The following is a 16,425-nucleotide window of genomic DNA, read 5'->3' as shown; positions in this document are numbered from 1 at the left end:
TTGTAATTTCTCTCATAGTAGGTCAAGTGAGAGTTTTTTTATAGAAATAACCATAATTAGTGTGTTAAATTATTTATTTTCAAACTTCGCTCTACCTCCATCATAGGAAAATTTACTAAAAAATAACTTCTACTTATACGTACTAACTTACACTTGTACCGTCTTACCACAAAAACTTTTAAACGTCAGTTTATGCCTTGTCTAAAAAAATGACAAATTATGACGTTGACATATGGTTCATTTTGCAGCCAAAATTTTATTAGACAAGTGTAAAACAGGGTTTAAAGTTTTTGTAGTAAGGCCCCTAAGGTCTTACTTAAGAACACTTATGTGTGAAGGCGTTTTCATGCATAAGAACATGTAACTGCACTATTTCCCCAAATTATTAATTTAGTGCTAATTGTTTTTCGCTCGACTGCCAAAAAAAGGCGCTGTGTACTTCGGAAACACGGATTAAAGTCACACCAAGGAATAAGAAAGGAATAACCATACATTTTCATCAGTTTGAACTTGTATGAACTTAACTCCGTGTTTATTAAAAAGGGGTAAAAAAGCATAAACACCAGTGAAAGAAACCTGGACGAATAAATAAATACTAATTGAAGAGTTTTGAACATGACAAAAGGCGATAACTGTCTATCCTGTATTAAGTACCTACACCTAGCTTAACTACTTATATGCACTCAATGAGCTATTGTCATGTCATGAGTTTATTCGTTCTTTGACACGACACATGTCTATAGACATATACACAATTATTAGTGATACATACAAGTACGCCACGTGTCTGAATAATCAAGCTATTACATCTATGTCTAGTGCCTACTCTATATTATGCTTACTTTGTCACATTGCGTAGGTATTAATACTCCTTTGTATGTAGGTACATACGTTACCTATAGGTAGGTTCAGTCTTTGAGTATATCATCCAAAGTATGGTACATTATGTAATCAGAACATATAGAATAAAGTACAAGTTCTATAAAAATGCTGCATAAGTAAAACCCTATAAAACTAAAGGTCATTCACCTCAATTCATTAACACGAAACCAAGTCCCTACTAAATCGGATTGCTCAACGAAATCATACTCAACATAAAGCTACCGTCAAAGTAATCAACGAAAAACTACTGAGCTGAACATTTTTAAAGTTATTAAGTACATTTTTAATCTGAACCGCGCTCGAAACGTTCAAGCTTCAGCGTGCATTTTTAATGAACTCTTTTCAGAAAATATCGGCGCCTGAAGTTGAACGCACGAATGTGTATTTAAATCCTGGCTGGATGTATTTTTTAGTTTTGCGTTCGTCTAACAAATGGGTTCCTTATTTGAATTCCTCATAGGTGACGCGCGGAATTTGAATTAGGAAGATATTAGTGCTCATTTGGTTACTTATCTGTGGTCTCTTATCTTAAAAAAAAAACTAAATTAATCTCTATAATATCTAATCTTGCTGTGAAAAATCATAGAATATTGCTTCCGCATATTTGTTTTGGACTTTTGCTAGTAAAGGTAAAAATAACTAACAGGGCTTAAATAATGTTAATTCCATACCACACTTCTAAGAAACGTCTCAATATTGTGACATTATGAAATACCTAGACACGACATCATGTAAACAGAATGCGGTTCAAGGTATAGGTAAGACAAAGAACCGTCTCTATTTACAGAGTTCTCGCTACTGAGAACAACATTCACAAGTCTTAGAATTCAAAACCTAGAATTTCTCAGTAACTCAGATTAAATAATATATTTGCATTTAGAGAAAATTCTAGATCCTTCACTTATATTGAACTTAAAATAACTTTATGTGGGTTGAAGTATTAAAGTCTAAATTCGCTTAACTCAGTCTTAACAATGAGAAAAACAGGTTTAATGGTTTAATGTTACGTCAAATGAATTAATTTAATTCTAACACCCAATAAATCCATTGTATTAAGTTAATGAACTGTTATATAAGTATTTATGCAAGGAATTAATTAACTTTGGCGGTTTCTTCGGAAATGGGACCTACGTTACGTGATCATTTACGTAATTCTAAGTTACAAATCAGCCATGTTTAATTTATTTAAATAGAAGCTTGTGGACTGCCTTCTCTGTTATTAAAGCTTTTATATAATCTGGAGTTAGCTTGCCAATTCAATTAAGTGAAGGTCTTATAATAAGTACGATTTGAAGACTGAAGGATAAGTTACACAAAAGGTTCTGAGTAGCTACCTATAATTTCGTGGATTTGTATAATTTCGTGGATTTGAAATGACTGAAGGGCCGTGATGGATCTAGGGATTAAAACGTTGAATAAACATTTTGCTTTATGTCATAATTTAAAAAAAAACTGCTATCCATAAATAATTTTTACTAAAAAACCTATCAAGATAAAAAAATACTAAATAAACAAAATAAAAACCAGATTGCTGTAGCTACCTAATACCTATCGATTCCTAAATGCGAATGCTTTTGGCAGCATCCCCTATATATGGCTAAATTTAGACGACGTCAGCTATTACACCAGCTCGCTGAGCTTTCCATTTCCCGCCACATTAGCGAGCGTGTTCCAACCATAGATATAATATAACTAAACAAGATTGCGCACGCTCAAAATATATATTTACGAAAATGAACTCTATTCTAACGCAATAAGGTACTACATTGGTTGCATAATACACAGAGGCAAATACGAGCCGAGAGGGATAGTTCGAACGGAGGCTGTTTGTCTCTTTCTAACACCTTGCCAGCATAAAAAAATGTTGTGATCAAAAGTTTTGTCTTCCCAAAAACAATTTAATCACTTATATTTTTATCTTATTTTAACAATTGTAAGTCAACAAATTAATAACAATCGCATTAATTTATTCGTATTTATTATTAAAACATAAACAACATAAATTTTTATTTTGCTTTTTTTTATTTTCTAGCGGTAACCCTGAACATTCTTGGCGCGTAATCAGCATTTAAAATTTTGTTTATATTTTTTTGTATTAAATCAATTTAAACTATTAAAATGGTGAAAAAGTGTTGCGTTTCTACTTGCAAAAGTGAATCCTATGGTGGTTGCAATATATCGTTCCACAGGTTAGCTAATAATAACATTTTCGTAAACCAAACAACTAGGGTGCCCATGAATTCTTGTAACGAGTCAAAATATGGGTGATGGATTTTAAAACTGTTGTACTATTGTTATAGCTTCCCAAAAAATGAAGAAAGGCGACATAAATGGCTCAGCAGTCTATATATGAAGTAGAAATACAAAAAAAAACAGTCTTCACTTCGAATCTTCCTGCTTTTATACTGCTAATTTCCGCTAATTATTAAAAGCCTTTATTAGTATCTTAAGGTCACAAACTGCGTAAGTTAAAACTTCAATACTAATCTGTGTTTAATAATCTTAGCAAATTCGGATTTGTCTCACATAGCTTAATCTCATAGTCACCCTATTAGAAAGGGACAGACAGCCTCCGTACTAACTGTTTCACTCGGCTCGTTTTTTGGGTTTATATGCGCAGTCCTGTTTACTAATATTATGTCTATGGTTCCAACATGGCCGTCACTGCGATTGGGAATCCTGATCGTTGCTAGGCAACCTTGATTTGTTTATGTAGATAGCTTTTGTTTTTCTTTTGTAAGGTATGTTTTGGAAGCGAGCTGATGACTGCAACTGCCGACCGCACGTTCAGTGATGGTATGAAATCGGTTGATATGAGATTGGCACTGCATGTGAGATTGGCACTGCATGTCAGCAGCTCGCTTCCAAAATGTACCTTAATTTCAAGGGTTGTTATCGAAAAGTAAGTTGATATAATGTAGGATTTTTTTATTTAGATTAATTATAATCACGTGAACCCCATAAAAGTTTTCTTTATCTGTATGTCCCAGTAACTAAGCAACAAAAAGATTACGTGAAAGTTAACATTATAAACTCAGTTTCACTCAGCAACTAGAGTGTTTATCTAAATAAACAACGTCTGTGGAAACACAGAAGTTTTACAATTCACATCCTCTCAAACAAAACAATAACGATATTTGTCTTTTGTTATTTGTTTGATAATATCACGACATTATCACTTCATATGATAATAATAGGTACCTACTTACTGATAGCAGTAGGTGACAATGCACTTGCATTCAGTAAAGAGGAGTCTCCCGAATGTTTACGGACATATTAATGGAAGATTTTGTTAAAATATAGACATAATGAAATACAAGGTGTTTTGTATTGTCTAGGTTGATTTTAAAGTAATAAAGCCTGCCCTGTATTAGGCTTAAAAGTTATTTTTAACCATAGTTACTAGTTTTATCCATCCGTACTAAATAGCTACATCTATTTGTAATGGATGCTTGAAAAAAGCTCTCTTGAGATCACCAAGAATAAATTATGCAGACATTGCTGAGATCTTTGTTTTATAACGTAGCTTAAATTTAAGATTTTCTTTAGAAGCTGGTCTGCAATTGCTTTGCATGAGGTTCTGGATTAAATCAAAAGGTTGCGTAGCAATGTCTAGCTATAGGACATGACAAACTTAATGTTTTTGTGCTAGCATGCTCTCCTACCTAATTCTAGGAAAACAGCGACGTTATGTTTTGATTCCATTTCCTAGACTCTCTGAATAATATTGTTGGTTGTGAACAATGTGTTAGATAGATAGGATATGACAAACATTTCGAATAGTGCGCTATCTAATAGATAACTCACCTACTCATATACGTAGTATAAAACACCAAAATAAATATATACCTAGTATTAATCACCCAAATAGTGATAGCTGGTCTCCTACCAGAATATCACCTAAGGGTCTAACAGTCAGAAAACACCTAGGTCTACCAAAACACTACCAAAAAAAATAATTTTGAATGATACCCCAAAAACTAAATGCATCTTGTGCACTGGCGTGCATATTCGAGAAGGCTTTTATCGAACAGTGGATTAGTGAACCAGTCAGTTAAAAGCTATAGATTAATACTTAAGTATTTATAAGTAAAACAAAAGAAAGCGTGAAAAACATGAGACCTTTTAAACACTGACCTTTTAAACATTTTAAACGCTGAGAAAAATTTGCAACTGTGGGTGCATCCAGTACCTACCTACAGAGCATATTATTACATAGCATTGCACTTCAAGATATCATATGCAACGAATCAATGGATAAGTTCTTTATTTCCATGCGGTTTAAACGCAATCAATACCTAAGTATATGAACACGATGTGATATTATTATCTCGCAGATAACGGTTTTGGGCACGTTTCAATGACAAACCCTAGTTATTCACGTGTAATTCTACGTGTTCCCTGAAAAACGTGTTATTCAGCAATATTACTGTTTAAATACGAAGATTATATTGTATAAGGTATTTTATCAGGTATTTCCCATAATAATGGTCTTTTTTTTTAACGACGTCAAAAATCATCAAATGACCCCTCTGTGGGTTAGCAGCGGAGAGGGAGTGTCAGACTCTTACTGACTAAAAACCGTCGTGTTCCGTCATAGGCCTTTTGTGTACCAGGGCCGCGGTATCTCTTTCGAACAACCCGCAGCGCCCATAATAATGGTCTGGGTCCACGATTCGCGCTCGGGTTGTAGAAACAACCCGAACGCGAATCGCATACCTAACCATATAACCATAGAAATGGTTAGGTAAAACGTAGTCTTGAGAACTACGTCAAGATCGAAAATTAATTTCATTTCAATCGAAAAACTATATTTTCTAACCAAAGACATCATTAGCACCTACATGTTTAAATAAATAGCTATAGGTATACTGTATGTCGTGGTGGCCTAGTGGGTAAGGAACCAACCTCTCAAGTATGAGGGTGTGGGTTCGATGCCAGTTCGGGCAAGTACCAATGCAACTTTTCTAAGTTTGTATGTACTTTCTAAGTATTTCTTTTACACCAATGGCTGATAAAAAGGTGAAGGAAAACATCTTGAGGAAACCTGGACTATACAGTCTGAAATCACCAACCCGCATTGAGCAAATGTTGTGAATTGATTAATGCTCAATCCTTCTCCGTGTGAGAGGAGGCCTGTGCCCAGCAGTGAGACGATAAAAAGGCTGTAACAGTAACAGTATAGGTAGGTATACTTACCAACCTCCACTGATTAGTTCGTAATCAAAGATCCTATAACTGAGGTTCATTGGCAGAGGTGACCACTCCCTAACTAGGTCATCTCCTCATTTTCTCCATAAAAACAGGTCGTTAACCTTATCACAATCTCTGACGTTCATTACTGACCTACTCCTAACTTCTATATAATAATAATAATCATTTGACCAAGAGTCCTGACCTTAATGACACAAACTTCAGCGTTCAGGGCGAACCAATACATTTTATGACTTTGAAAAGTACTGAGGTACAGTCGGCTTCAAAAGTAGCTGAACAAATCTGAAGTTTCAAAATCGTTTAACACCGTGTCATCGATAATTTACCAAAGTATTTTTCTCCTTTTTTTTCAAAGTCCAGGATTTTATTTATATTTTGGCTTTTATTGTCATTACGCATTTTTTTCTAATTTTGATTTGTTCAGCTACTTTTGACGCTGCCTGTACCTAGTCCCCTTATTCAAATTGCTACAGTAAGTTTGAAACAAAGGAGGGTAGGATAACATAGTTCGATCCGATCAGCCTCAACTGTTCCCGACTTAGGAGTTTGGCCTATTTTCTGAGCACCAAGTGAATAATAGGCACGACTAGTTAAATTGTCCAGGTAATTTTGTTTTTGCGTCAGATTCTTGGAAATTGTCCTCATTTGGCAGAATCGTCAACATTGTCATCGACGACATCGTTTGCCATAATTATTTAAAAAGAAGATACCTACCGTGTTAAGGATATTCTCTTGATCAAGGGTTTTTTAATAAATGTTCTCACGAATCTGTTTTTTAAATAAATTCTAGACCAATAAACATTGAACCTACGATAATTTTATCAAGACCACATAAGAGCAATTATTTCTGTAACTTACAATAATATTTTTGAATTGTTTTACCTAATTAGGTATTTATATCTTATCAAAGTAACACTTTTCAATTCACTAAACTAGCACTCGTGTATTTCCTTCCTAGAACTAGGTATATTTGGGTAAAAATGTAATTTAAATCCAAATTCTATTGCACCCAAGCTGCAGCGTAGGTATGCCTTGCCCCTTCATTGCACAAGTTTCCAACAAGTATTTCTTAATTTTACCAAATCCAGAGAACATTTAATTATAATAAGTATGTAGGTATGTACAATTCAATTAAACGTAGAGCGGAAAAAGACTGCTGTTAAACTATAAAAAGATATTATGTCTTACATATTGGGTACCACAATCTATGTTATACCCAGTCTAAACATAGCTCTCATACTCAAAAATATTTTGACATATATATATTCGATTAATCATATTTTATTACTGGCCTACAAAACACTAGAATAATCCAGGCAATATTATAAAAAAAAAAAACACACAGAAAACAACATAAACCGTGGTTTACTTACACAATATGCCACCCACGAGCGTAAATTCCTCAGTTTACGACTTGGATCTCATCATGCATAGTCCTCATTCCAGAATTAAGCCGTCGCTGACAGGAGATTAACACGCGACCACGGTGAACAAAATCGCTAGCGGAGATGTCATAACGCAAAATCTCCTAAGAAAGTAGCGCGACAACATGCGTGTGTTCGGGGTACGAGGAACGTTACTATCTCCGCCCTTCTGCGTCTTCTTTAGAATCTGCTAATTTTTCACCAAGCAATAAAGACCAAACTTTGGCAGATTTGTCTTGATTTGAAAAGGAACCTAAAAGCCGCATTAGTCCTAGCAACTGATCAAGCCTACCGCTCGTTACTTGACCTACAAGAAGGAGCCTGACCTACCTATTACTGTTACAGCCTTTTTTTTTATCGTCCCACTGCTGGTCACAGACCTCCTCTCACACGGAGAAGGATGACTTACCTGCCTTATGGCATCTCCGCTCATCTTTCCTTCCTCCGTGCACGCGACCCAGATTAGGGCCACAAGAAAACAAGGGCGAGAAGTTTCATATGAAAAGGTGATGTGGTCGTTTTGTGAGAGACAGAATTAAGTTTTACCTGAAATGAGTTGCCACACGTGTAATTAAGTTGTATTACGTTGAGGTTCACGCAAAATAGGCTAGTCGCCCTGCTTTTTTACTATGTAGTAGTAGGCTAACTAAACTTCTAGTTTTAAAATATGTCATGAAATAGGTATGCATCAAGCTGGATGGTTACAAAACTTTCTCGTATTAAAAATGTCTCAAATTTAAAGTAGATATTAGAATATAATTTCCCAACTTATATAATGTGCTTTATGGGAAAGCTAAATTCATGCATGGTGCTAACATAATTACGACCCCAGTAAACCACAACAGCGAGAAAACTTTATAACAAACAACGTATTTATGATCGCATTAACCTCTTTTCTTTCAAGCTTACGTAATTTAAGCTCGAACTTACATAATTCGCAGTTTTATGTTTGACTAGATGTTTACCACGGTTTCACCCGCATTCCGAAGAACTGTGCTTATGTGTAATGTTTTTTTTTTCATACGTTGATAGTGAAAGGTTTACCTAGTGGAAATATTCATATTTTGTTATTTTTGTTAAGAATATTCAGCCAGTAACATGTCAGTGACGAGTACCTCACCTTTTGTTCCTGAAAAAAATATTGTAATATCTTACTGCCATCGTTTGTTCTGTGACAAATTCAGTAAAACAGGACAGTCATAGAAAATTATATATAGATAAACAAAACAATTGTTAAATTACTACGCGGCTACGCCACGCTACTGTGTGCTACGCGATGCTACATCGAGTACCAAACACTATTCTACACCAAGTAAAACTTTATTACCAAGACCTACAATATACTAAAATGAGTACCACTAACCTACTATTCACAAGGTATTAAGCTTCAAGCTTATCTAGAGTAACAAACTTTTTACACCAAGTATAAGCAAAGAGTTATGAGCCTAACCCCAAAAAAATAAATTGATATTGGATCCAGACAGCAGATATTTTTTCTCCTCTTAAAATAAATCATTTAAGCACGTCTGAGCGAGTGTTCTTCGCAGCTGACTCGTAAAACGGATCGCCTCTTAACGCCTGCCATCCATATTTTATCCATCAGCCGATCGTTCACCTTCTCATACAAAAAGTTTCCAGATTGAAGTGGAAAACCGCGGGGATGTGGCTTAAATCGTTCTTACTTGCTTTTATAAACATTGAAGAGTGAGGAAACATATATCATTATAATATGTTACTTTTTAAACTGCATTATGTTACAGGTAGGTATAGATTATTTAAAGAAAGCCTGATTTAAAGAAGCCTTTTGTAAAAATAACTATTACTTCAAATAATGTCTTAGTGAAAGAAGATGATATTGTGACATGTTTCACAAAAAAGGATGTCCTATTAACAGGATCTTTAATTATGTATATAGAATGTTATTTTTTTCCAAAAGTATTTTCGAAAAATGTAAGCAATCAGTCTGTATACTTTTAAATAAATCAAATCACATATATTTTGTTTACCACAAATCAAAGAACAGTTCTCTCCACTAGCAACATCTAGATTATCCAGAGCTCCCACGAAAGTAGTAAGAAAGTAGGTTATTTGCAGCACAGCTGGCCGGCAGCGAGCCAGCAACACTCCAAACATATTGCAGGCTTCGAGCTACGTCAGTACGAGTTGCTTTTCAAAAAGTGCTTGTGGAGAGGGTGACAACAATATTAAATTCGTGACGATTTTCTATTTTACCCTAAGTAGGCCCATAATGTACATTGATTTTGACAACGACATAATAGTGAATTTAAAGATGAAAACTTTTATGACTTACAGCCAGTTTCTTCATCAAAAGTAAAGTGTACAATATACCTAACGAATTGAAACTAACTCTAACGAAAGTGTACAATATAAACAAGACAACTCATGAGTGATACCTATTGGTTTCCAAATAGGCAGAAGTGGTATAGACAGGCACGCAAAATTTGCGCACAGCACCAGACCGACGTTCTAGAAATTTCGAACCTTTAAAGCCAAGAAAAACAAAACTAAATCCTATCATTATCAACGCATAAATCAAATAAGGAAACTGAAATATTTACAAATACATTTTTCCAGCCGAATCATGCCAATCATCAAAATATTCTAATAGAAGTGATGTTTATTCTCCAAAACGTGTTTGGAACAATAATTCTTACGCTTGTACGTAAGGGAGATAAATAGTATTGCGTTCGAGAGCTAAATAAAGCAAAACTATGATAAACTAAGGGGCACGCACGCCATACTGGACTTTAAGATATAGCATTTGTTATAAACACAATTAACTGATAGCTGCGATTTCACCCTCGTTACTATAAAACTACTTCAAGCAGCTGTATGAAGAAAATCCTTCATCGATAAATGGGTAAACACTAAAGTATATTTTTAAATCGGACAAGTATTTCCTGAAATAACCGATGATGTAAGGCATCGTTCAGACCAAACGTATTGTCGGCCGCTGACTGTGAGCGCGCGTTACGCAGTTTATTGCTTTTCCATATATATTGAAATTGTCGTTCACACCGAACCGACTATACGCTATTACGTCGTCTGTTGTCGCTGACTCTCAGTGGCCGATTATTTTACTACGCGGCTATGCACGGCGGACGCGGATTGGCTACGCGGACGCAGTTGCCGAATAGCGCCGCTCCGCCGCGCCCGCACCGCCGCGCGCCTCGGCCGCAATACACTCGAGAAACAAACTTCAATGAGGACAGACGTGACACGTGACACCTCGCGATGTTCGACACCGAAAAGTTTGTTGCAGAAGTACATTCTAGAAAATGTATTTGGAATGCGAATTCAGAAGAATTTAGTGATAGAAACTTACAAAGATGCGCTTGGGAAGACATAGCATCTGTTATGTATGAAGATTGGGGGGTTCAAATACTGAGCTCTTTTATGTGTAGAGTAGTCAGCCGCTCAGCGTACGCATCTAGTGTGAACCTACACGAGCCTATTCTTTTGTTCACACATGTAGCGCATCGTACGCGATAGCTTATTGTCGGCTTGGTGAGTACTGGTACTGCAGATTGAGTCGACGTTCACACTGGGGCAGACAGTGAGTATACTCACAGTCAGCGGCGGACAATACGTTTGGTGTGAACAATCCCTGAGACAAATTCAAAGGAACATTACTTTAATAAGCACACAGAACAGAATTTTGTCGATTTTCTACTGCATAAAAAAGTATTCAAACATTTTAAAACTCTTAAGAACAACAACTCAGTTAAGTCTTCATAACTTAAACAGGAACTTCATCCAAGAAAACTTTACGTTTTCCACCATTTTCCACTATCAGCTGTTTTTTGCGATGCTCTTGGTGAAAATACGCGGAACAACAAGGAGCTTAAAATACTCGTAGAAAATAAATAATTAACAAACATTATATCGATTTCCTATTGCGCGCTTGGGCCATATTGCGCGCTTTAAGACGCATATTTTCCCCTATTATTTTATTATTTCTGTATAATCAATAATGTGCCTCATTTTAAGCGTGTGTCTACGTCTATTGTTGCGCAATAAAATTTATTTTCTTTCTTTTCTTTCTTATTATTTATCTTTTAGACCACTTTTTTAACCAGTCTTTACAAATGTTCGAGTTGCCTAGGCTTTAAGGTTGACGGTAATAAAACACTGCTATTCAGCTGCATCCGATTAAACTGGAAACCCACCCCTACATAGTTGGATAGGCAGATGATGATGTCGATAGCTATTACATTGTAATAAATAAGGAATCGCTTACATAACAAAATTTCATAAAGTTCCTCACTGCCTATTTGTTTTCCACCACAATATTATTTTGTAATATTTTCATAGTCAAATCTTCTGGCTCATTAATTTGGCATAAACGACAACAGTAGCGAAGGGATAATAAATTAATAAAGAAGGTAAACAAGGGCGAGAATACATTTTGGCAGTTTAAGATAGAGATGCTTGTTATGTAAACAAGTTTTATTTTACTATCAAATGGTTGCCTCCGCATTAGTGACATACATTCTTCTACTAATCAAAGGTATTGCTGACAGCTAAATTGTCTCGTTTTCTCATTGTGTATATTTTAACTATAGGCACATACTAAACTTAAGGAAAATCGGTTTACAAAATCATTATCAAAAGCGTGATCGGTAAAGTCCATGTCTTTTTTTTTGGGTCTGCAATGTTATTCAAAAAAATTCTGGCTGGATATCCTTCATAATCATATTGTCCAACGATGAATGAGTTATACTAAATTATGATTTGCATATATATATATGCAAATCATAATTTAGTATCGCGACTGCACAAAGGACCCAACATCAGAGGACCCATATTTATAACAAAAAATTATAATAGAGACAACATTATTGATATCAATATGTTCTAAATAGAGGAATGCTATTAAGTATATGTCAGTGTGAGTGACTTGTTTACGTGTTTCGTTATCACTCCGCTTTGCAACGCAGTGGCGTAGATATATTGCATAAATGTACCTAAGCTGTGTATCATCTGCCTAACCTTTTCCCAACTACATATGTTAAGGTTGACTTCCAGTATAAACGTTTACGATGACGGACTGCATTTATATGAGCCCGCGTGGTGTCTTGATAAAAAATAGCCTATGTGTTAATCCAGGGTATCACCTATCTACATACCAAATTTCAATCAAATCGGTCCAGCCGTTTTTGCGTGATTGAATAACAAACATACATCCATACATTCTCACAAACTTTCAAAATTGGATAAGTAGGATATAGGATAAGTAGGATTATACAAGCTTAATTAGTCGAACAATTTTTTGGATTTGATTCTCAGTTTGGGTTAAACTATGCATGGTTTTTTATCAAGATGTCGCAAGTAACTTGAGAAATAAAGTTCTCAGAGTGTTCGTTGCATACAATGCAAAATTAAAACATAGCGGTCAGAGCCTGTTTGCTACGTTACCATTCCTTTTCTTAAAAATTATTTATATCCTATTCATCAGTGATAATTCGATGACAAAACAAATGCCAAACAATAAAAAGGTTTCCGTCAGCCTATTATACTACTTACGATAACCCCTGAACATTATGGCTTCTACACACAAACAAAAAAAATATCATCATTCACACCGTACAGTAGCAACATCTCGTAAACATTAGGTAAATTTCCTCTAAGAAAATAAGGTCAAATATCACGAACGAATAAATGCTGCCAAAAATATATATATCTGGCAAGCAAGAGCTCTGACAGTAATTATACTCGAGAGAGTCCTTGGTAGGGTCATTATCATTTTAATGAAACGGTGCTACGATGTGACGAGTACTCGTCACTCACGCTCGCTTCGGTGTAAACGCGGCCCGGCTGTTAATTCCAGGGGACTGGCAAGCTGCCAATACTGTGTTATGAGTATTGTCAGGTTATTGTCAAAAACTGTTTGTGTAGGAAAATAAAAGGCTATCCGAAATAAATGGGAATGTTTTAAAATTGCGCAATTTTAAAGTGAGAATGGTTTCTTAACTGTTTTTGTTTAATGATATATTTTTTAGGCAGATGATATTGGAGTCTTTGCAAATATAGCAGACTAACCAGTTTGTATCAATACATAAACACCTATATGAAAATTCTAAATGGAAATGGCACAAACTCTTTTTTTCATAAGATACGAATAAGATGAACACCTATTTTCAAAACATGAAATTACTCCAAAAATAAATGTTAACGTAACCTAACGTATACATATGAAAAGTTATTTTGAGATGAAAAGACTGTAATAGCTACCTACATTGCTAAGGTCAAATACATTTTTAGGTCACCCACAGACGGGCAATCAATTCCATTCAGAAAAAGCTACGCATACACGATAACGTCAAAGGGATGAAAATAGCTTCGAAGGGGACGGTTTTGCCCCTAATGGGGAAACTGGGATACAGCGTAGGTAGCCTTTAGGAAGTAAGATAAAAATGAATAACGATATATAAATGACAATAAAACTTTTTATGAAAACATAAAATCGACTTAAAATTGGTTCAGCCAATCGTAAGACCGCATGGGCAGGTCAAACTGGGAACCTCCTTTTTTAAAGTCTATTAAAAATTGGAAATTACGTAAAGAGTACAAACACGAGCAACATTTTTATATTTACTTACCAAAATTCAATAGCGTTTTTCTATTGTTTTATTTATTAACGTTAGATTTTTTACAAGCGGAAGATTTTGGAAACCACAATATTATAAAATAGGTCTCATCTCAAACTAAAAACCAATATCACGAAGAAATCGCTTTTCGAATCGAATACCTACATAATATTACACGTACATTGTAACACCTAATAAACCGAGATAGCTTACATTGTGCAATTTCCTGCTTCACCTTGTGAGACTCCCGGCATTAAATTAATTCTGAAGCCGGTATAGACGTATTATGGCCCATTTCAATGCAAGTAATCTGTCTAACTGTCCTTGTAGGCATGAAATAGGAGAATTATTCGTATTATATTATGTAACTAGCTGTTGCCCGCAACTTCGTCTGCGTGGGCAATATAGAATCGTCAAAATGACGTGACAGTATAATTAGGATTAGCACTTAGCAGTCGCATAGATTCATTGATCAAGGTTGTGTTGTGGATGTGACCATTTATCTAAACAAAAGAAGTAAAGTTTGTGACGTTGTTCAGCCAATTTCTAAAATTATTACGTATGGTGCGTAAGTAATTTTCACAGGAAACAGCTATAATCTATGTCTACATGCTTTGAGTCTGACAAAGCTGTCATTTGTACATTTTCTGCAGCTGCTGCGACTAATCAGAAGCCAGAAAGTCTGTCAGTCTTACCATAATATGGATATCGTCTTGTGTAGTTGACTGGATTGTAGATAGGTAGTCGCTCCAAGCAAAATATTGCTACTCAAACAGATTCGGTCACTGGAAGCCAACACCAACATAGTTGGAGAATAGCTGGATGGATGATAAAATGAGTCATCATCATCAGCAGGCGCGTAGGGTAGGATAGTTTCACTTACTCATGGTAAGGCTAACCCCACATTAGGCGTGCGCGATCCTCGGGCGTGTGAGTAGCGCGGGCTTCGCGAGCGCGCTGCGTGAACGTCGCGTTTTGCTGCCCTGCGGCATGTGTGAAGAGTGCAACCGACGCGCTCGCGGCGAGCACGCGGCGCCCTTCGCCTGCTATCCCCGCCGCCCGCTAAACGCCTTAGCAGTTAAACGTCAAGGAGAGCGGCGCGTGCGCGCCGCGAGCGCGCTGCAAATGCCGCAGGGCAGCAAAACGCGAGGCTCACGCAACGCGCTCGCGACGCACGCGCGGTGCCCGTGCTACTCACACGCCCGAGGATCGCGCACGCCTAATGTGGGGGAGGCCTAAGCCGGGACTCCACCGAAATGTTTGCATTAGTTCACGAATAGGCAAAATGTACGTATCTGTGAGAGTCCACTTCATGTGTTCGTACTTGAAACCTGTAGTTTTGTCAAGATTTTCAGAATGTACGCTCGCAATTTGTCATTTCTTGGTGGAGCCAGCAAATCAAAAGAAACATAAGTGTTGTATACTGTGCGTCACTACCGCACACCGGGAAAATTTCGCTCTTGCGGAGGACGTTTATATACCATATTTTGTGTCACACGTAAACAGGACGACAGTAAGTATCCACCGAAACACTTTCAAAGATCTGATGAACGAACAAATCAGAACTGACTTCGTCACCTGGGGCCAATCAGAGCTCTATGAAGCGATAATACGCTTTGGCTCCTACTGTTATTGTGGTTTCTGAAAATTTATTCACCTCATTCAACGATGTAATTCTGATGGTACTATTAAGAACACTTGCTTAGCGCAGAAGCTGACGTTGGCAGGTCAACTCTTTTGACTTCTCGAATAGGATACCATTGGTTTTTTTGCAATGCACACCTGCAATGCATTCTGGATTAGGATAGGATATAGGTGGATAGGATTTGCAACAGAGAACAATTCTGTCTTTGTGATTAAATGACATCAAACGTAGTTTTATATAAAAGGTGTTTTTTAGGGTTTTTAGACTTGGCTCGGGTCTTACTGAGACTGTTCGTAATCGTGAACAGTGTATTTGCGATCAGAAGTTGAAAGTAAGCATGTCTCTGGCATGCGGCGCGTAATTTGTACGTTTTCAGACGCATAAAGCATTTTACGTGTGTATGGTATTAAATAGAGAGAGCTCCCATTTCTTATCTGCACTTTGTATCTGGGCTTGTTTTTAAAGCTACAGAATCCTACATTACCTTCCTCACGCTTAGCAGCGGTTGCGAGAGATAGATCCTCATTTCTTCTTGGATTAAGTTTACATATTTTGCATCAGAAAAAATAATTAAGGTCTACTTAATACTACTCACTCAAAGTAATTTGTTTTAAGGCCACCACATTAGTGGAAGATAAGCTAAACTATG

The 16,425-nt window shown here is 36.3% G+C and overlaps 1 protein-coding gene across 3 annotated transcripts in view; it reads left to right on the top strand.

The window, feature by feature from the left end:
• LOC124631610 overlaps positions 1-16,425 on the top strand; it is a 95,149-nt gene that overhangs the window by 11,197 nt on the left and 67,527 nt on the right. The gene's annotated exons all lie outside the window — the stretch shown is intronic.

Source organism: Helicoverpa zea, chromosome 7, assembly GCF_022581195.2.
Source record: "Helicoverpa zea isolate HzStark_Cry1AcR chromosome 7, ilHelZeax1.1, whole genome shotgun sequence".
In the NCBI taxonomy this organism is placed as follows: domain Eukaryota; kingdom Metazoa; phylum Arthropoda; class Insecta; order Lepidoptera; family Noctuidae; genus Helicoverpa; species Helicoverpa zea.
The sequence above is the reverse complement of the archived record's forward strand: the minus strand, read 5'-3'. Positions and strand labels throughout refer to the sequence as shown.